The sequence below is a fragment of the Dendropsophus ebraccatus genome, chromosome 7 (genome assembly GCF_027789765.1).
Source record: "Dendropsophus ebraccatus isolate aDenEbr1 chromosome 7, aDenEbr1.pat, whole genome shotgun sequence".
NCBI classification, from domain to species: domain Eukaryota; kingdom Metazoa; phylum Chordata; class Amphibia; order Anura; family Hylidae; genus Dendropsophus; species Dendropsophus ebraccatus.
The window spans coordinates 36667942-36690477 of record NC_091460.1 but is presented as its reverse complement, the minus strand read 5'-3'; the positions used below and the strand labels follow the sequence as shown (position 1 = coordinate 36690477).

The following is a 22536-nucleotide window of genomic DNA, read 5'->3' as shown; positions in this document are numbered from 1 at the left end:
AAATGCATCATCATAAAAGGAAGAACAAACCACTAGGCCACAGCAATAATTTCATGTAAAACCCATAGTACCGATCAGTAAGAGAAATGAAACTCTTACAGGGTCAGGATGATGCATATGTAACAACTTTTATGTGATCCGTGGAGGTGTGACCCCTGGGACCATCACAGATTACAAAGGCGGAGCTTCCTTGTTCCCTGAGTGAATGGAGTAATAGTGGGCATGCTCAACTTCTATTTATTTGCTATGGGACTGACAGAGATGGCTAAGCACTGTACTTTTCTATCTTTTGCAGTCCTATAGAGAGTGAATGGAGCGGTGATTGAGCATGCCCTTGATCTAACCTCTCTAAGCCCATGTCAAGCACGCCAAGTATGGCTGATGTTGCGCTCTGTACTGTACCCTGCAAAATGTCTAATCCTACACAGGAGGCACAGCACTACTACCCATAAAGGAAACGCCCCACCCAGAGTCAAGCCCTAAAAAAATTCCTAATTACACCCCACTATCCCATGCATTTCATGTAAGTTAAAGCCTTATATAATGGCAGCCTGCAAGAGATAAAGAACATGGAGTATATTGAGCTCTGAAAACTTAGATGGTGGGAGTGCAGACAAGAAGTGTTGTCATGAGGACACAAGAGCAGATGCAGTGTACTTCTAGTTAGGTAAGTATTCTCGGTAGGACGCACCAGAATGGGAGGAGTCTGTCCCCTCTTTCTCCTCCGCTACCAAGACACCACTGCAGCTCCAGTTCTGTAGCACTTACATTATCATTAACGGGTTTCATTAAATCTTTTATAGAAATCCTAATAAAGAATCTGAACTCTTGTTCCCGAATGTGCTGGCTAAACATATCTCATTTTGCAAAACAAGGTTTGCTGCAGCGCACTCATCAATTACAGATGCGCCGACCAACCACACTATTGCTAGTCCTTAAGGGCTTATCTAGTATTATTTAAAAAAAAAAAAACATAGCCACTTTCTTCCAGAAACAGCACCACTCCTGTTTCAGGTTCTGTGCAGCTGAGTTTCATTGAAGTGAATAAAGCTGAGTTGTTTTTTTAAAAGAAAGCTATTTTGTTTTTCTAATCTTAGATAACCCCTTTAAATGCAAGTGTATACAAATTTAGTTTGTTACTGCAAATGTACTTAAAATCCATTACATTACACTACACTACAAATACACTTAAAATCCACTATTTCATATATACCTAAGGATCCTTTCATATTCAATATAAATGTATATTGATAAAAAAAAATGTATAAGGTTTTTTTTTTTTTTTTTTTTTTGCAGTCCCTATAGAATTGGTTGTTGCTGATTGCCAGTTTTTTCCTTACTAAAGAACAGGGGGCCTCAATGCTGCCTCCGAGGTAAAATGTCCTTGTTTCCCATGCCAACCAAGCATTTCATCATGCAAGCCTGCCAGAATTGAATAACCCCCTACACACAGCCTCATCAGGAAGAAAAAAAATAAATCTAAAAAAAAATAAATAAAAATACCATAAAATACAATACAGAAGGAATATCTAGACATTTAAAATAAACACAATGTTTTTGCAGTTTTTTTATGTAAAGAGAAAAAATAATAAAAGTTAAATAAAAGTATAATAAAAGTTTAGTGGTACGTAAGACCGCCGCACATTTCTGGGTCACACTGTCACCATGACTAGCAGACATGGGGAGACATAACACTGCACTCCTGGATATGACGGGTTTCGAGGTTCTCTGCGCCCTGTTTTTGAAGACTTGCCTTTCACTACATAGTCAATGGCCGGCTATCTAATATAAAAGAGCCAGCTCCAGACTACAAACAATAGCAGCAAGCGATGTGTGAATGTCTGCCATTCATTACCGTTCAGAGCCTACGCTTTATGTGGAAACTATTAAACCTCCAGCCCAAACACAAACAAGGGGCTGAATAGGAGCACAACAACGGTGTGGTGACTCTGTCTCGGGATGAATATAGTAGCCCCCAGACTTCCTACTGTCAGTACAGTCCCTCCCCATTGCTCTCCGGTTTGAGTGTAATTTCCCTTTAAATTCCCCCACTGATCAGCAGTACACCCCAGGATATTACATTTTACATTACCGATGATGCTTTGATCGTAAGGTAACTTTAGCAAGGCGAGCGGTGTCCGCTGCGTTTGTAACCAGGCTGCCGTTGTTTTAGGGGGCCCAGTGACATATCTTGATAAATGTACAATGATCTAATCTTGTTGTGATGGAAAATTCCTATGATACAAATAAAGATTGATGTATGGGGGTGTATATAGATTCTATGTGGCAACATGGCTGAGGTAGACACCGGTATCGGTGACTAAAGCTCACCCACATACACATGCACGATCAGCTTGACTCGTGAGAACAAAGGATCAGGCACGTTGCAATCCATCATGCCCAGACATCCTATGTCCGCCAATAGGTGGTCACCCCCATTAGATGGTAGGCTGGTGCGATTATCAGCTGAAGACATATAATAGGGGCCAGCGATCAGGTGATTGATCAGGTTCGTTGTTTGTAAAATCATTGTTTGGTGGTGGCAGATCTCCCTGTGCAGCTGAAAAGTGATGGAACCACTGGGCTGCAATAACAATCCCGCCATCATTTGTGTGGCCCTCTCTAGATGATGGTCGAGTCTTATAATAGGATTTGTAAATGAGCACTGATATACGTGATTGGCGCTGATCGAGTGTTGGCCCATGTCATAGAGCCCCAAGCGTTTCATGCTACGTTTGTTCAGAGCGAGGTTATAGGGAGGACAAAAGGAGAACTTGTCCAGGGCCTCTACCAACAAGTTCACTCCAGTGCATTACAGACAGTCATAACATAATTAGAGATGAGTGAACTTGCTGAAAGTTTGGGTTCACATGAACATGAACAATCGGCATTTGAATCCCGCTGCCTGGAGAAGGTGGATGCAGCCTAAGGACTCCTTGTAATAGGAGTGGCGGCAGGAGACCACCACTGACAGGGAACGAGGATGAAGCGAGCACCAACCTGACAGGTTGGCACTCACTTCCTCCTCAATATTGTACCATGTAATAGGGGCTTAAGTGTATGACCAGCTTTACTTTCCCTTAACAGTACACATGGGGGGGGGGGGGGGACAATGCCGTTGCCCCCACACATTAGATTGTCAGCAAATCCTGTGGATAAAAGCAAGACCTACCAATAATAATCTAATGTATATGTCCATTAATGTTTCCCGAGAGGGCCACCCCAACCTTGGTCCTGGTGATTCTCAAAGAATTTTCGACCAATTTTCTAAAGATTCTATTTTAAAGACACATTCACATAACCCATTAGGGGTACAAAAAATTTCTTCCCCACCAAAAATTAACTTCACGTTAGTTGGTATTTGTAGATGTCAATCACCGTTGAGTTTATGGGTCGAGGTAGTTTACATATATATCAAATAGAGTAGGCGGAAATAATGTTTTCTTTAAAAAAAAAAATTTATACAAGAAAAATAAATACATAACTGGAATTTCACACTACGACTTATGGATGGAAAGTTCCAACATGATGTGTGAATTTTTTACAAAAATTCTTTCCGAAAAGTTTCTCTGATATCCGGTCACTTTGGTGGTGAAGCGGTTAATGATCAGGGTCTTGATTAATGTTAGTTTCTGAATTTCATTTGTTTGGAGTATTTTGCCGCCTGTGTTTACCGGGAGCGAGTGTTGCCACGGTAACGTGAATGGTGTTTTAGCTTCATCAGCATGTAAATGACATCACCATTGAGCTAATTATATAGTATATTGCATGGTCGAGTGTGTAATTTGCTCTTCCAGTATCCCGGCTGCCTTATGTAATGGGGATTTTTCTCCTGCGTCTCCCATCCGGCCGCATCCCTGGCATTCATTCACAATCTATATTTGTGCGCACCTTGGGGACATTTATATGGCACTGCCAGGGTTGTTCATAGATGACAACCTTAACGACAGACATTAATCATGGGTTTAATGGGTTTTTCCTAACAATTTAATTTAGTTAAGTCTCAGACACCTATAAATTGTGAAGATTATTGTCACTTTGGGCCAGATATGTTGGGAGTTGTAGTTTTACAACAGTTGAGAATCCAGAGATTGCATATGGATGAATCGTTAAGAGACGAGACAGGTCTCTGGTGATACAACATAAGAGTACATTAATGTATGTTTAGTCAATACATCAATACATATGTTAAAAGGTTCTTGCAAGGTTAAACAGAGCGTGGTTACAATGCCCTGGAGTCTAGACACAGAGGGTAAAGCAGTCTAGGGCTGGATGAGTAATATACAACCAGACATGTAACGTCCTATGTATACCATGAGACTATGGAGGCTGAGGCTGGAGGAGTAGTATAGCTAAAGATACAAGGGATGGGTGAATCATACAACAGGTGGGTGATAAAGACACCACAGGGAGGAGAAATACATGGTGGGTTTAGGTGATGCATATAGGTTGGTGATACAACCAGAAGGGCTGATTAAAATAAAAGTAATGTAAAGTAATGTAATAAATGTAATGCTTCATTTTACCTGTGGGGGTGCTGCAGGGAAATGTAACACTTACTGTCAATTCTGCCTTCGATCATCACTGGTGCTAGCAGCAGAACACCATGTGATTCATTTTATTAACATGGGAAAAGTTTGGTTGATTTTGTAACATTTGATAACGTTTGGATATATTCAGCAAAGGTGAAATTTTAGCATCCTAGTAACTGGCATTTTGTTTTTGCCCTTTTATCTTTTAAAGGGGGTATTTCCCTAATGTACAGTGATGGTGTATAATTTATGTATGCCATTACCTTATTACTGATGACTCACTGATCGTCACAATGAAGGGGCCAAAGGATAAAGCTTTGTACTCCTTTTTAAAGTATTACTGTCATTTTACATGTCCTTTCTGACCGCAGCGGGTCTGACTTCTGAAACCCACTGCGATCTCAAGATCCAGCTCTCAATCAAATCTGACTCCTCTGTTGCCCTAGCAACAACTTGGACGTCCCTGCCAGCTGGGTAGTGGAGCAGACTCCCCCAGCTGTATCTCAGGATAGCAGTGGGTCTCAGGGGTAAGACCTGGTGCAAAAAGTAATTTATGACATGTTTGAGGACCTTAAAAGTTACTGAAATTGACATTAAGGTATCTGTGCTCATCGGCGCCCTGGCAGGGAATTGCAGCCGGCCCCATATACAATACTAAATCAGCACTGTGACCTCTTCATTGTCAGGACTGGTGGGGGTCTCAGAGGTCAGACCCTCTCAAATCTTAAATTAATGGTATATCCTAGTAATATTCTTAGGGATCTGTTATACTGGGCAATTATCAGCAGATAACACCTTTTGTAATAGGGCAAGTGTTCAGCCATTGTGACCTGCTGAAAGATCATTGGCTGTCATCTGCACATCTCCCTATGTAACAGAGGATGTGCAGCTGACGGCTGATTGCAGGAAAGGGCTTAATGACTAAGGCTGGGTTCACACTGCGTTTTTTTCATCCGTTTTTGCAATCCGTTTTTTGCGAAAAACGGATGAAGAAAACGGATGCATTTGTGTGCATCCGTTTTGATCCGTTTTTCCATTGACTTCCATTGTAAAAAAAACGGATCAAAATGGATCCGTTTTTTTTAACAGACACAAAAGTAGTATTGTATTGCCCCCCAAAAGTTATACAAATCCCCAATATACACTTATTACGGGAAATGCTTATAAAGTGCTTTTTTCCCTGCACTTACTACTGCATCAAGGTGCAGTTCACGGCTGAAATACTAGGATTGGGAAAGATAGGTATTGACCAAATGAACATTCAGCTAACAAGCGTCTTGCGCCTTAGATACATAGAAGTAGCAAGTCTATGATCTAAGACCACCATTGATTTCTAGAATGAAATCTACATTGTGTGAGCTTCTGCAGCTGTTTCTTAAAGTTACCTGCCATACAGTACATCCCCTGTGTGGTTTGGGGCCCCCGTTCTTAGACCCACATGAAAGAGCGCTATAAAGGTTGTGTGCGCCCATCTGTAACCAGTCGCTTCTCATCTCACAGACAGAATATTGTGGTTGTCTGTAAGCAAATGATGATCTATGGGAGTATTTATAAGAGTTACATCCAATAAGGATTTCTCACTTACTAGAAGCTGACATCCAGTATAGGTCCGTGGAGGGTTTTAGTTACATATCGGCACTTGGAAAATCATCTGTTTCTAGGATTTCAGTGTTTTTGTGCTGATTCCCTGCAAGTCTCTCCTTCCACCGTCACCGGATAATTTATAGGGTCAGCAATGTGGCCAATGAGCATTGCACAGCCATTAACCTTAGCAGAAAGGCCTATCCCAAGGTTCACACCAGGACGTCCCCTGCCCCATCTGTTATAACTAAAAAGGTACACTAAGAAAATGCATGATTTAATGCTGGAGTTCAGGATTATCAATGGTAAGAGCAGAAGAGCTGTATCAGTGTGCAAGTGTGGACCAGTAGGTACTGTGCTACGTAGGTAGGTGCAGGGAATCGAATTTCCCCTCAGCTGCTATCTTTATTTTACCTCAGTCGCTCACCTTAAACAGCAACATAACCAGTAATATCAGCCAAACAAAAAACTTCTGTGGACAGCTGTTCTGAGGTATTTGCCCCTTGTCAGTGAAGAGCGTACGTTGGAATACCTTTTTGACAGTATACACGTGGCGTACAGCCAAAACAGCCCTTGGGCATGTGAGGTAGCAAGCAGAGGGATCGAAAAGTTTTGTAGAAAATTTCAGTCCTTCATTATATAAAGCTTAAAGGAGAAGTCCGACGAAAATTTTTATTAAAGTATTTTATTGCCCCTCAAAAGTTATACAAATCCCCAATATACACTTATTACAGGAAATGCACATAAAGTGCTTTTTTTCCCTGCACTTACTACTGCATCAAGGCTTCACTTCCTGGATAACATGGTGATGTCACTTCCTGGATAAAATGGTGATGTCACTTCCTGGATAAAATGGTGATGTCACTACCCAACTCCCAGAGCTGTGCGGGCTGTGGCTGCTGGAGAGGATGATGGCAGGGGGACACTGAGGGACACAGGGCACTGGAGGGACACTGAGCATCCCCCTGCCATCATCCTCTCCAGCAGTCACAGCCCGCACAGCTCTGGGAGTCTGGTCGTGACATCACCATTTTATCCAGGAAGTGACATCACCATGTTATCCAGGAAGTGAAGCCTTGATGCAGTAGTAAGTGCAGGGAAAAAAAGCACTTCATAAGCATTTCCGGTAATAAGTGTATATTGGTAATTTGTATAACTTTTGGGGGACAATACAATACTTAAATAAAAATATTCGCCGGACTTCTCCTTTAAAAAAAACAATAAAACAAACTGTTATCAGATTTGTTTCTTATTAGAAACTTGGAAAGTAACAGAGAGGATGTGTACTGATATGGCGCTCCCTCACCTTGCTTATCGGGCTGTCTAATATGGCCTTTACACTACTTTGGGTGTGATATTTTATATATAGATACCTGAAAGCAGGGGTGTCAAACTTGTGGCCCTCCAGTTGTTGCAAAACTACAATTCCCATCATGCCTGGACATCCAAAGCTTTAGCAGTCCAGGAACGGTAGGAATTGTGGTTTTTCAACAGCTGCAGGACCGAGGCAGCATGATAAAGGGACATAAAGGGACAGGCTCCCTTATTACAGTAGTGGATAATTCACTCTGAACTTTTGCCTCAGAGAAATCAAACTTATAATACTGGTCAGGGATAGAGCTCCTACTCATCAGGGGTTTTCCCCCTGTCCCACCAGATTTGATTAAAGGGGAATTCCTGGTAGAGGTAAAAAAAAATGAAACTTCTGCAGAAACATATAAAAATACTTACCTATCTATCCCAGTTTTAAAACTACCAAAAAATCCATTTGTTTGGGGGGGCTTTTGTTCTGTTTTGTGTTTCTGCACTTCCTGGTTGGCAGATGTACTCAGTACTACAGGTTCCAGAATGCAATGCTTTCCCTCAGCTGTTCCATCACAGCCCCCCACCCTGCCTATTCCCCGCCCAAAGCTGTTGCAGAACATCTAGGCTGTGTTCACACATTGCAGTTCCATTGTGTTACTGAATTATTTGCAGTACTTTATCATTTCATTGTGGTCCCACCCGCACAGCACGCTGTATTCTCTACCTGTAACGCTGATATTGGAATAAAGCAAAAAAACTTTTTGAATTACATTTTTATCTTTTTTTCTTTTCATCTTCACGCACATATGATCAAGCATCTTTTATCTTTAAAATTGATTCCCACAATAAGAAAATTATCCAATATTATCTTACATGGGATATACTGTTTATGCCTTGTTTTTTGTGCAGATGGGATTGGCAGTGCCGTCTCTTATCCTCTCTGCTGTTTAGCATTATCTATTTGTGTTACTGCATCATTTTTGTGCAGATGCTGCAGTACTGCAATGACACTCCAACATGTGTGAACACAGCCCTAATTTCTCTGTAGACTTTTGCACAATCAGCGAAGTTGAAACACCTGCTTCTGGCCAGTCTGAGATGGTGAATCACGCCCCCCCACCCCCTCTCTGCATCATCAGCCTGTGCCTAGCAAACACACACAATGTGAGACAGAGGCATGGAATATTTGTCTCCTAAGGTGGGAGAGCAGTGGGAGCAGGAGACAATGTGGATTTGCACAGAGGCCATTTTTCTTCACTTCCTGGATTTCTATCAGCTACCAGTGTGGCAGAACCGTACAGATATGGTAATACACTGTATAGACACATCTATATAACTTTTAATGTACTTTTAATAGAAAACAAGTTTTTCTTATCCGGAGTTCCCCTTTAATCGATTTTAAGGCGGGCACAGCATGGAAAATCATATCAGTAAAGGTGGGCACAGCATGGAAAAATCAGATCAGTCAAGACGGGCAAAGCATGGCAAAATCATATTAGTAAAGGTGGGCACAGCATGGAAAAATCAGATAAGTCAAGATGGACACAGCATGGAAAAATCAGACCAGTCAAGGCGGGCACAGTATGGAAAAATCAGATCAGTAAAGGCGGCACAGCATGAAAACGTCAGATCAGTAAAGGCGGGCACAGCATGGAAAAATCAGATAAGTCAAGGCGGGCACAGTATGGAAGAATCAGATCAGTAAATGCAGGAACAGCATGAAAACGTCAGATCAGTAAAGGCAGGCACAGCATGGAAAAATCAGATCAGTCAAGGCGGGCACAGTATGGAAGAATCAAAACAGTAAATGCAGGCACAGCATGAAAACATCAGATCAGTAAAGGCAGGCACAGCATGGAAAAATCAGATCAGTCAAGGCGGGCACAGTATGGAAAAATCAGATCAGTAAAGGCGGGCACAGTATGGAAAAATCAGATCAGTAAAGGCGGGCACAGCATGGGAAAATCAGATCAGTAAAGGCGGGCACAGCATGGAGAAATCAGGTCAGTAAAGGAGGGCACAGCATGGAAAAATCATATCAGTAAAGGCAGGCACAGCATGGAAAAATCAGGTCAGTAAAGGCGGGCACAGCATGGAAAAATCAGGTCAGTAAAGGCGGGCACAGCATGGAAAAATCAGATCAGTAAAGGCAGGCACAGCATGGAAAAATCATATCAGTAAAGGCGGGCACAGCATGGAAAAATCATATCAGTAAAGGCGGGCACAGCATGGAAAAATCTGATCAGTAAAGGCGGGCACAGCATGGAAAAATCTGATCAGTAAAGGCGGGCACAGCATGGAAAAATCTGATCAGTAAAGGCGGGCACAGCATGGAAAAATCATATCAGTAAAGGCGGGCACAGCATGGAAAAATCTGATCAGTAAAGGCGGGCACAGCATGGAAAAATCTGATCAGTAAAGGCGGGCACAGCATGGAAAAATCAGGTCAGTAAAGGCGGGCACAGCATGGAAAAATCAGGTCAGTAAAGGCGGGCACAGCATGGAAAAATCTAATCAGTAAAGGCGGGCACAGCATGGAAAAATCAGGTCAGTAAAGGCGGGCACAGCATGGAAAAATCAGATAAGTCAAGATGGACACAGCATGGAAAAATCAGACCAGTCAAGGCGGGCACAGTATGGAAAAATCAGATAAGTCAAGGCGGGCACAGTTTGGGAAAAATCAGATCAGTAAAGGCGGCACAGCATGAAAACGTCAGATCAGTAAAGGCGGGCACAGCATGGAAAAATCAGATAAAGTCAAGGCGGGCACAGTATGGAAGAATCAGATCAGTAAATGCAGGCACAGCATGAAAACGTCAGATCAGTAAAGGCGGGCACAGCATGGAAAAATCAGATCAGTAAAGGCGGGCACAGTATGGAAAAATCAGATCAGTAAAGGCGGGCACAGTATGGAAAAATCAGATCAGTAAAGGCGGGCACAGCATGGGAAAATCAGATCAGTAAAGGCGGGCACAGCATGGAGAAATCAGATCAATAAAGGAGGGCACAGCATGGAAAAATCAGGTCAGTAAAGGCAGGCACAGCATGGAAAAATCAGCTCAGTAAAGGCGGGCACAGCATGGAAAAATCAGGTCAGTAAAGGCGGGCACAGCATGGAAAAATCATATCAGTAAAGGCGGGCACAGCATGGAAAAATCAGGTCAGTAAAGGCGGGCACAGCATGGAAAAATCAGATCAGTAAAGGCGGGCACAGCATGGAAAAATCAGGTCAGTAAAGGCGGGCACAGCATGGAAAAATCAGGTCAGTAAAGGCGGGCACAGCATGGAAAAATCATATCAGTAAAGGCGGGCACAGCATGGAAAAATCTGATCAGTAAAGGCGGGCACAGCATGGAAAAATCAGGTCAGTAAAGGCGGGCACAGCATGGAAAAATCAGGTCAGTAAAGGAGGGCACAGCATGGAAAAATCAGATCAGTAAAGGCGGGCACAGCATGGAAAAATCAGATCAGTAAAGGCGGGCACAGCATGGAAAAATCAGGTCAGTAAAGGCGGGCACAGTTTGGGAAAAATCAGATCAGTAAAGGCGGCACAGCATGAAAACGTCAGATCAGTAAAGGCGGGCACAGCATGGAAAAATCAGATAAGTCAAGGCGGGCACAGTATGGAAGAATCAGATCAGTAAATGCAGGCACAGCATGAAAACGTCAGATCAGTAAAGGCGGGCACAGCATGGAAAAATCAGATCAGTAAAGGCGGGCACAGTATGGAAAAATCAGATCAGTAAAGGCGGGCACAGTATGGAAAAATCAGATCAGTAAAGGCGGGCACAGCATGGGAAAATCAGATCAGTAAAGGCGGGCACAGCATGGAGAAATCAGATCAATAAAGGAGGGCACAGCATGGAAAAATCAGGTCAGTAAAGGCAGGCACAGCATGGAAAAATCAGCTCAGTAAAGGCGGGCACAGCATGGAAAAATCAGGTCAGTAAAGGCGGGCACAGCATGGAAAAATCATATCAGTAAAGGCGGGCACAGCATGGAAAAATCATATCAGTAAAGGCGGGCACAGCATGGAAAAATCATATCAGTAAAGGCGGGCACAGCATGGAAAAATCAGGTCAGTAAAGGCGGGCACAGCATGGAAAAATCATATCAGTAAAGGCAGGCACAGCATGGAAAAATCAGGTCAGTAAAGGCGGGCACAGCATGGAAAAATCAGGTCAGTAAAGGCGGGCACAGCATGGAAAAATCATATCAGTAAAGGCAGGCACAGCATGGAAAAATCAGGTCAGTAAAGGCGGGCACAGCATGGAAAAATCAGGTCAGTAAAGGCGGGCACAGCATGGAAAAATCAGATCAGTAAAGGCGGGCACAGCATGGAAAAATCAGATCAGTAAAGGCAGGCACAGCATGGAAAAATCAGGTCAGTAAAGGCGGGCACAGCATGGAAAAATCAGGTCAGTAAAGGCGAGCACAGCATGGAAAAATCATATCAGTAAAGGCGGGCACAGCATGGAAAATTCTGATCAGTAAAGGCGGGCACAGCATGGAAAAATCAGGTCAGTAAAGGCGGGCACAGCATGGAAAAATCAGGTCAGTAAAGGAGGGCACAGCATGGAAAAATCAGATCAGTAAAGGCGGGCACAGCATGGAAAAATCAGGTCAGTAAAGGCGGGCACAGCATGGAAAAATCAGATCAGTAAAGGCGGGCACAGCATGGAAAAATCAGGTCAGTAAAGGCGGGCACAGTTTGGGAAAAATCAGATCAGTAAAGGCGGCACAGCATGAAAACGTCAGATCAGTAAAGGCGGGCACAGCATGGAAAAATCAGATAAGTCAAGGCGGGCACAGTATGGAAGAATCAGATCAGTAAATGCAGGCACAGCATGAAAACGTCAGATCAGTAAAGGCAGGCACAGCATGGAAAAATCAGATCAGTAAAGGCGGGCACAGTATGGAAGAATCAGATCAGTAAATGCAGGCACAGCATGAAAACGTCAGATCAGTAAAGGCGGGCACAGCATGGAAAAATCAGATCAGTAAAGGCGGGCACAGTATGGAAAAATCAGATCAGTAAAGGCGGGCACAGTATGGAAAAATCAGATCAGTAAAGGCGGGCACAGCATGGGAAAATCAGATCAGTAAAGGCGGGCACAGCATGGAGAAATCAGATCAGTAAAGGAGGGCACAGTATGGAAAAATCAGGTCAGTAAAGGAGGGCACAGCATGGAAAAATCAGATCAGTAAAGGCAGGCACAGTATGGAAAAATCAGATCAGTAAAGGCGGGCACAGTATGGAAAAATCAGATCAGTAAAGGCGGGCACAGCATGGGAAAATCAGATCAGTAAAGGCGGGCACAGCATGGAGAAATCAGATCAGTAAAGGAGGGCACAGCATGGAAAAATCAGGTCAGTAAAGGCGGGCAAAGTATGGAAAAATCAGGTCAGTAAAGGCGGGCACAGTATGGAAAAATCAGGTCAGTAAAGGCGGGCACAGCATGGAAAAATCAGATCAGTAAAGGCAGGCACAGCATGGAAAAATCAGATCAGTAAAGGCAGGCACAGCATGGAAAAATCAGCTCAGTAAAGGCGGGCACAGCATGGAAAAATCAGGTCAGTAAAGGCGGGCACAGCATGGAAAAATCATATCAGTAAAGGCGGGCACAGCATGGAAAAATCATATCAGTAAAGGCGGGCACAGCATGGAAAAATCAGGTCAGTAAAGGTGGGCACAGCATGGAAAAATCATATCAGTAAAGGCGGGCACAGCATGGAAAAATCAGGTCAGTAAAGGCGGGCACAGCATGGAAAAATCAGGTCAGTAAAGGCGGGCACAGCATGGAAAAATCAAATCAGTAAAGGCAGGCACAGCATGGAAAAATCAGGTCAGTAAAGGCGGGCACAGCATGGAAAAATCAGTTCAGTAAAGGCGGGCACAGCATGGAAAAATCAGATCAGTAAAGGCAGGCACAGCATGGAAAAATCAGGTCAGTAAAGGCGGGCACAGCATGGAAAAATCAGGTCAGTAAAGGCGGGCACAGCATGGAAAAATCATGTCAGTAAAGGCGGGCACAGCATGGAAAAATCATATCAGTAAAGGCGGGCACAGCATGGAAAAATCTGATCAGTAAAGGCGGGCACAGCATGGAAAAATCAGGTCAGTAAAGGCGGGCACAGCATGGAAAAATCAGGTCAGTAAAGGCGGGCACAGCATGGAAAAATCTAATCAGTAAAGGAGGGCACAGCATGGAAAAATCAGGTCAGTAAAGGCGGGCACAGCATGGAAAAATCATGTCAGTAAAGGCGGGCACAGCATGGAAAAATCATATCAGTAAAGGCGGGCACAGCATGGAAAAATCAGATCAGTAAAGGCAGGCACAGCATGGAAAAATCAGGTCAGTAAAGGCGGGCACAGCATGGAAAAATCAGGTCAGTAAAGGCAGGCACAGCATGGAAAAATCAGGTCAGTAAAGGCGGGCACAGCATGGAAAAATCAGGTCAGTAAAGGCGGGCACAGCATGGAAAAATCATGTCAGTAAAGGCGGGCACAGCATGGAAAAATCATATCAGTAAAGGCGGGCACAGCATGGAAAAATCAGATCAGTAAAGGCGGGCACAGCATGGAAAAATCAGGTCAGTAAAGGCGGGCACAGCATGGAAAAATCTAATCAGTAAAGGCGGGCACAGCATGGGAAAATCAGGTCAGTAAAGGAGGGCACAGCATGGAAAAATCAGATCAGTAAAGGCGGGCACAGCATGGAAAAATCAGCTCAGTAAAGGCGGGCACAGCATGGAAAAATCTGATCAGTAAAGGCGGGCACAGTATGGAAAAGCCGCTGGCGGCCGCCCGAGGGTCCGTTCCCAGCAGGCTTTATACCTATGATTCCTTTGTATTCCTGAAGCTTTTCAGGGTGAATCATACACTATTGTAATAAGGCAGCCTGTCCACATTTCATGCTGCCCGTGGGGTTCTCAATTTAAAGCATGAATTTTGTTAAAAGAAGATAAACTTATCACTGTGTTTTGCTGTGAGGAAATCCAGCAACAGCGCCTCCACAGGAGAAGAGAAGTATTACAAGAAGATTGTTTGCATCTGATCTTCCCTCTGGCGGGTTTAGACTATGGAATTCTCACGGATAAACTCTGCCAAATTCTGTTGCCTGTAAGCGCTCACAGCCGCGCGCCTTTCCGCCGGCTCCATAGACACCATTCTATGGGCCGGCTGATTCCGCTATCCGCCGAAAGAATTGACGTGTCAATTCTATCGGCGGAATGCGGAATCCGTCCGTGCATAGAATGGTGTCTATAGCACAGGCTGAGAAGCACGCGGCCGTGAGCGCTTACAGGCAACGGAATTCGGGGGAATTTATCCGCGAGAATTCCATAGTCTGAACCCGCCCTAATAGATAAGGGTCCTGAATGGGAGACCCTCTTCTATTAACTAAAAATTCCTTAACTGGTTTATAAACCAGACAATTATCATCAGGAAAATACCCCTTTAAAAGGCCCCTCAGCCTCCTGTTGAATGTCCTTTGTTAGGATTAGGAAGCAGAAGCTTCTGTTCCGAAACTCTGAGCACACGGAGCAGAAGAAGGTATTTTCCTTTTTGCAGACAACAAGGCGCAACATGTTGATGTTTTTGAACCATTTCTCCTTTACTTCCCCTTTAAGAATGTGGTGTTTACACATGGTAATCATTTTGGCAGATTTGTGTAATTCATCTTCCCTCCTGATCACTGAATAGGGTCAGAATGTGCAGCGTAAGCAGAAAATGTTCCTGAAAAGTAATGTAAATATTCTGAGTCTGGTGATTTATGTCCCTGGAGGTTACAGTGGAGAGTATTGGCAGAGAGGCGTTCCATCCCTGTACAGTCCTCCCTCCGCCTCTCCAGCTCCCGCGTCTTGTTATGGAATTTTTTGATGGAAAGTTTTTAAGACCCGTCTTATATGTGATGTGTAAACATATGTCTGACATGAGTGACGGCTGTTTGCTCTGCTAGAGAGGGTTTTTGTGTAGAAACATATCGCATTTCCTGGAGTGCAGCCGTCTGCTTTTGGGGGATATTCATATAACGCGTTAATTTAGCCAATATTAACAGTTAAACTGCACAGGTAGTCAGTGCAGACAGTGCAGTCAGCTTCTTTTTTTTTTACACTTTGCCACTATCTTCCAGAAACAGCACCACTGTTGTCCTCAGTTTGGGTGGGGTTTTGCAGTTTAGTTCCATTGAGGTGAGTGGAACTGAGTTGTAATACCTCATACAACCTGAGAGCAAGTGTGGTCCATGATGGTTGCATTCTATCCTGCTCTATTTAACAAGATTCATAACAATAGGTTGTTGTCCCTCTTAAAGGCTCTTATACATCCAGAACTGTGGACCCTGTATGGTAAACCATGATGACTCCTTGTCATTTTGTTTGGAGAAATTCATATCACAGCCGATCCATTGCTCTGGATCAGCATGTCTAGGACCACCTAGCTCTGGGCTAATTTAGAGTGAATTTCCCGAAAGGCTCTTTGAAAGAGGTACTGAGGAGAAAGGTAGTATAGAGATTTGTAAATTACTTCTATTTAAAACAGTCAAGTCTTAAAGTACTTATCAGCTGCTGTATGTCCTGCAGGAAGTGGTGTATAGTGTATTGTTTCCAGTCTTACACAGTGCTCTCTGCTGCCACCTCTCTTTTGTGTCGGGAACTGTCCAGAGCAGAAGGATTCCCTATAGTGATTTGCTACTACTCTGGACAGTTCCTGACATGGACAAAGATGTCAGCAGAGAGCACTGTGCCAGTCTGGAAAGAATACACCCCTTCCTGCAGGACATAAAGTAGCTGATAAGTACTGGAAAACACAAGTTGTTTTTTTTTTAACACATCTGTTTAACTTCCTGACACCGGTTAATTTAAAAACATTTGTTTTTCTCCGGAGTACCCCTTTAAAGATCCCCGGCTTTTGCAGTGTGATGCAGATTATAACATATGCTATGTTGCCTTGCCTTCCTCAATGTCATTTTCTATTAGCTGGCTACAGATACATCATGGTATACAGTATATCAGGGGTACGTTAACGCAAAGTTTGTAGAGCTAATAATGTGACAAGCACATAGTTTGGCTCCTGAGAACCATATCCAGTACTAATCTGGCACTGCTATGCCAAGGTGTGGCCGGTGCAGCTGCGTTTCCTCCCTAGGCCGTGGCTTGTGTTTGAGGTGCGAGATCAGACGTCCATTAAACAGAGTAACTATACCCCTTCCTCCGAGCATGTGACAGGGAATGTTTTCACTGTAAATATGCAGTAATTGAATACGCCCGCTGCGGACCCTACATTTATTTTCGTTTCAATTCTGAACATATGTTTGATAGGTTTTTACAGAATGTGGAAGGTGCCAGGTGGACGAATGTGATGAAACGCACGCACGGTGTAGAAACGAAAACAGCCAAAGAGCGCCATAGATTGCAGTCCCAGATGCAGCATTACTTATTCATGAGAAGCATGTTTTATTCATTTACTCCCAGTTCTACCCAGCATTCATTGCAGAAGTTTCCAGTGTTGGATGGAGTACTCACTGGTTTCATTCAGAGCCTCAGGACACAGGCAGGGGTAGAAGGGGCTGTGTAAGGACTGCAATGGCCAGTTATGCACTGCAGACCTTCATGGTTTATCTTTTTGCATGACATAAGGAGGCCAACAAACACAAAATAGGATTTACTCCAGCTGTATCCAGTCCTGTTTTACATATTGTTTAAATATTTTTTTAAAACCTGCATGATTCCTTTCCCTGGCTTTTCTGGTCAATTACAGCACAGCACATACTCCTTTCTGCTATATTATACCATGGTGAAAGTGCACTGTGCTGGGGCTGATTGACATAGTATAGTACTATATATAGCATGTAGGTAGAGAAGGAGTTACTGATACACTAGATTTCCAAGTTACTGTGTGAGCAAAAATGAAAAAGGGGTTACACTAAGCACTGAAGTACTGCGGCTGATTATAACAAGCTTGCAACTAGAGGGATTACATTAAGGAGGGTACTTTCACCCCCTGGTTTTCTGGGTAGGAGAGATCTCCCCCACACTGCCAATAAAAATAGCCTCAGACCACATCACATATCAAGGGATTAAGGTGGGAAAGGTCACAGGTTCACTATATTCTTTAAATTTTCCTTCCCTATTCAGAAAACTGCAGTCAGACCTTTCCAGATGGTCCGCCCTTCCTCTTTCACTGCTGGCACGGGTATCCTTACTGAAAATGATGGGCTTTGGGAAGTTGCTGTACCCTCTCCAGACTATACCGATATTACTTAAGCACTCGGATGTAGCCTCACTCACTTCAGCTTTTACTAAATTTATATGGTCCGGAAAACGCCCTAGGATAGCGCGGAAAAAGTTGACCCTCCTAATATTGAAAGGGGGGCTCAACCTACCTGATATACGATGCTATAACCTGGCGTGCCTACTTCGCCACGGAATAGACTGGCTACGAGGGTCCAGCATCTATTCCAATTTTGCTATAGAATCCCAAATGGTGGCACCGTAGTCCTTAAATGGACTTCTTCATACTAGATTTGCAAAACTGCCCCCCCATTGTCAAGAATAGTTTGCTGTTCAGAGATACAATAAAAGGGTGGCAGCACGCCCGCAAATTGTTGGGCCTCCCTATGCTTATGAGCGTGCATATGGACCTATAGGACCATCCTGAATTTGTTCATGCAGAATCTCACCCTAGTTTTAAACACTGGAAAAGAGCGGGCATAGGGGTCTCTTCTGATCTGATTGTGGGGCAGGAGTCCAGATATATGACTTTTCAGGAGGTCCAAACAGCCTATGGACTAGGTCCCCGACACTTCTTGGCTTACGGTCAGATCAGGAGCTTCTCACTTGCCAGATTGCGCGATTTGAGGGGAGAACTATCCTCTAATATCTTATCCATATATGTTACTACCTCATCCCCAATACACTCCCTGTCTTCTTTACCATGCGGAATGCCTCCACAAAGGGCCTGGAATGATCTTTATTCAAATATTGGGAGGAGAAATTGCCATTGACTAATTTAAATGAGCAAATACTCAAGGGCTGGGCAGCTGTCCGGGCAGCAATAATATGTGAACAATGGCGGGAAACACATTTCAAATTAATCCACCATGCGACATATGGGTTTAATGTTCCTAGAACTTCAGACCACCCGGAGCGGCTTACTGCTTGTCCTAACTGCGGTGACCCTTTGACTGATCTTTACCATGGGCTCTTTACTTGCTCGGGGGTACAAGTGTTTTGGCAGGCCACCAAAAAATTTTTTATTTCAAATCAACTGCTGCCATAAACTGCCAGAGATTTGTAATTTACTTCTATTAAAAAATCTCAAGCCTTCCAGTACTTATCAGCTGCTGTATGCCCAGCAGGAAATTGTATTATTTCCAGTCTGGAGAGCAGGAGAGGTTTTCTATGGGGATTTGCTGCTGCTCTGGACAGTTCCTGACATGGACAGAGGAGGTAACAGAGAGCACTGTGTCAGACAGGAAAGAAAACACCACTTCCTGCAGGACACACAGCAGCTGATAAGTACTGGAAAACTTAAGATTTTTTAATAGAAGTGAATTACAAATCTCTGGCACTATATGGCACCAGTTGATTTGAAAGAAAAAAAATTGGTGAACAGCCCCTTTAATAAAAGCCAAACTGAAGGTGGCCTTACCCTTAGACCCGCATCTGGTAGTTTTACACATTCCCCCAGAGGAATCTACAATCTCCCGTTTGGTACATGTATTCTTATTAGTAGCCAAGAGGTCCCTATTAGCCCGATGGTTGGTTCCGGAGATGCCCTCTGTGTCTCATGTTCTTCAGCAGGTGAAGAGGTACTTATTAATGGATCAGCTTGATGCAGAACCTCAATGGGAAACAAAGGCCAAACCGTTCTTCAGGAAATGGAAGGAATTTATTGTTTCTTTCTTGGAACCTGAGGAGATATATGAGGTGGTACGGCCGTTCCGCAATACGGAATGGTACCTTCGGGCTGATGTAGGAGGCTTCCTTGGCGCTTTACACCTCCCTGACTAATATCTGGAGGGCTTGAAGCACAAGGTCTCAGGTCCCACTTCGCAGGAAGGGATAGGGTGGGTGGGAGGGATGGGTGGGGAAGGGGGGGTGAGGATAGGGAGGGTTAGGGCCCTATTCCACCGGACGATTTTTGTTTGCATAATCGTTAACGATTAACGATCTCAAATGACCACTATTGCGAAAGACCTGAAAACTTTCACTTATTTCCACGGAACGATAATCGTTACTTATGATCGTATTTGCGATCGTTTTTTCTTTGCTATTTCTTCGCTATTGCGTTCGTATCTACTGCGAACGACCGAACGATGTCTTATTCAGTGTGAACGATTTGCGAACGTTTTGCGAACGAGCAACGATAAAAATAGGTCCAGGTCTTATAAAGCGATCATGGATTTCTCGTTCGGTCGTTAATCGTTAACTGCATTTCAAACGAACGATTATGGTTTAGATTCAAACGGTTTAACGATAATCTGAACGATAATCGTCCGGTGGAATAGGGCCCTTAGTGTAGGATAGGTTTCTCTGTTCAGGGAAAGAAAAACTAAAATTTTATCTCGACTTACTTTTCAATTGTATTTTTTGTACTTGTCTTGGATAAATAAAAATATGTTTGAAAAAAAAAGGAGGGTAGATACAGTACTAGGAACACTTATAGCTACCCAGCACTTTACAGGTGGTGAAAAATGAGAGGGAAGCCTTGATTTACAGAAATTTTGTGTGGATCTTCCTTAGCAGGCAGACCGATTCAGCTTGCTGTGTTCTGTCCTGATCTTTATGATACTAGAGACAGATTTACCCTAGCAACAGGTAGTGATCAGCAGATTGCAGCAAAGGTTTACCTAGCAAAGGGTTTAGACTTGGTTTTCTGGGGTAAGGAGTCCTTTTTGGTAAATGAAGGGATGTTTGGATCACATTGGCACACAGAAAAAATTGTTTGAATCTACAGTGACTAGTTAAGTTAAAGTGTTTAGATTTTGGACTGACACATTATAAGAAAATATTGCTCATATATTTATCTCACATAGGATTGCGTAGACTTTTTATCATGTAACATATAAAGCTAAATAATAATAAAACAAATTGTGTATTGCTATCTGTTGATATGCCAGAAATATAACTAAAAACAGCAAAAACTGATTATGTTTGGTATTGCTGTAATCATACTGATCAGCAGAATAATAATTTGAATAAATACAAATTCTCCTTAAAAAACTAACTGTGTGTGTGTGGGGGGGGTATGGGAAAATAATAAACAAAGTATACTTATCTATGCCCATGTCCCATAGCACTGCTCTTAGGTCCAGCTGACAGACGCCGGTGTTCTGCAGCTCTTACAGCTGCAATGTCATGTACCTGGCTGACACCTCCTCAGTCACTGACTGGCTGAGTGGGCAACTGGAGGAGCCGGGTATGTGACGTACCTGGATTCCAGCAGAAAATTTACACCTGACGGCAGTCTGTGGGACCTGGGAGTGGCGCAATGGAGGCATAGGGACAGGTGGTTTTACATTGTTTATTATTTTCCTGCACCTCCCTCCCCTGCTTTCCTACCGTTTTTAAATTTTACTGGACTTCTCCTTTAAGTGAAAGAACGGGTATCTATGAGGGTAGCTGTTATTTGCCCACAGAGCTTACACTCCTTTGGCTGTATTGTTACTGCATGGCGGTGTGAGCAGCGTGGCCCCAGCTGCCCTCCCCACAGGTATCCATTGCTGTTAATGACTGCTTACATGGCAGCAAGGGCCGTATATAACCTGTCTGCAGTGGTAAATAGCTTTATTTCTTCACATTTCCAAGAAGCATGGCTGTCAGACAACGCTTGTCTTGGCTGCTGATTTTATTTGGTGCAGGGAATAAACCGGAGCCCATACATGGCGGCAGTAAAGACATTGCAAATCTTTGGTGTCTGCCAGATTATTATAACTACTGTTCTTCTTTCCTCCTCACTTCCATCCTGGAAATGGTTCCGGAGCTGCAGAAATTACCCTAAAGTTATCTCCTCTAGACCTAGTAATGCATCCGGATTTGATTGTCCATATTATTACACTGAACCGGATTCAGGTCACTTTAAGCCACCATTCACATACAGTTGTTCAGCCAACAGCTGTCTCCCCTGATCTCCTTATAGACATGCATGCTAAGCTTCGCCAAGTATACATGTGTTGTCAATGTAGAAGTGGGGGAAAGCCGCTGCCACAATCCTCAAGTACAATAGGATCTGACAGCTAAAATCCATCATATCCAGTATAAGTAAATTCTATTGGTAATGTGAAAAACCATTGGCGGAAACAGCACCACTGTTGTGCACAGTGTTAACATGAATGAGCTTCAATACCAGATACAACCTAAGAGTGGCGCTGTTTATGGAGTCAGTAATGTTTTCCCAGTCTCATACAATACCCAGAACTTTGCTGTATTTGAGCCTGTCGGGTTCCGTACGACAACTTGCAGCAGCCATTAACCCCTTCCAGCTTTGTTGCATGTATATGTGTATTAGGACACTAGAATAAATTTTGGAATATTTGATTACAGACGTCTCTAGTGTTTATTTGTATTTCCATTGCACACGAATGCTATGGGGTGATTTCCATTACACCAAATGTGTCGCATTCCAAGATGCTGAGACTTTCTTGGATGGCAGCCATCCATGTTGACAATATTATATTAGCGTTCAATGTGTTTTGTATGAAATCCACCATGGTGTATGATTCCTGGCCTTGTCTGGAGCAACCAATCACAGCTCAGCTTTAAATTCTTTAACCATTATATAGAGATGAATTAGTTCCTAATAAAAAAAAATTGGAAGTAAATATCCCCTAGTAGAATAATAAACAAATCTAAAAAAAGTAAAAAAAAATCAGTGAAACAAACACAGACGTACGTTTTCTCCCTATAAACATTAATTAATATAACTCTTATAAAATAATATACACATGTGTAGTATTGTCATATCCGTAACAATATATTTTTTTATATTCATAATTAACATGAATACAATAATATGTGTGTGGCATAAAAAATCTAATCTGGTACAAAATTACTTTTGTTTTTACATTTGCTACTCTGGTGGTGGGGGGGGGGGAATCATCCTGTGGCAGAAAAT

General features: G+C 43.2%; 1 protein-coding gene across 1 annotated transcript in view; it reads left to right on the top strand.

Annotated features, from left to right (window-relative positions):
- The window catches only part of MXD4 (MAX dimerization protein 4), a 62780-nt gene that overhangs the window by 17170 nt on the left and 23074 nt on the right, over positions 1 to 22536 (top strand). The gene's annotated exons all lie outside the window — the stretch shown is intronic.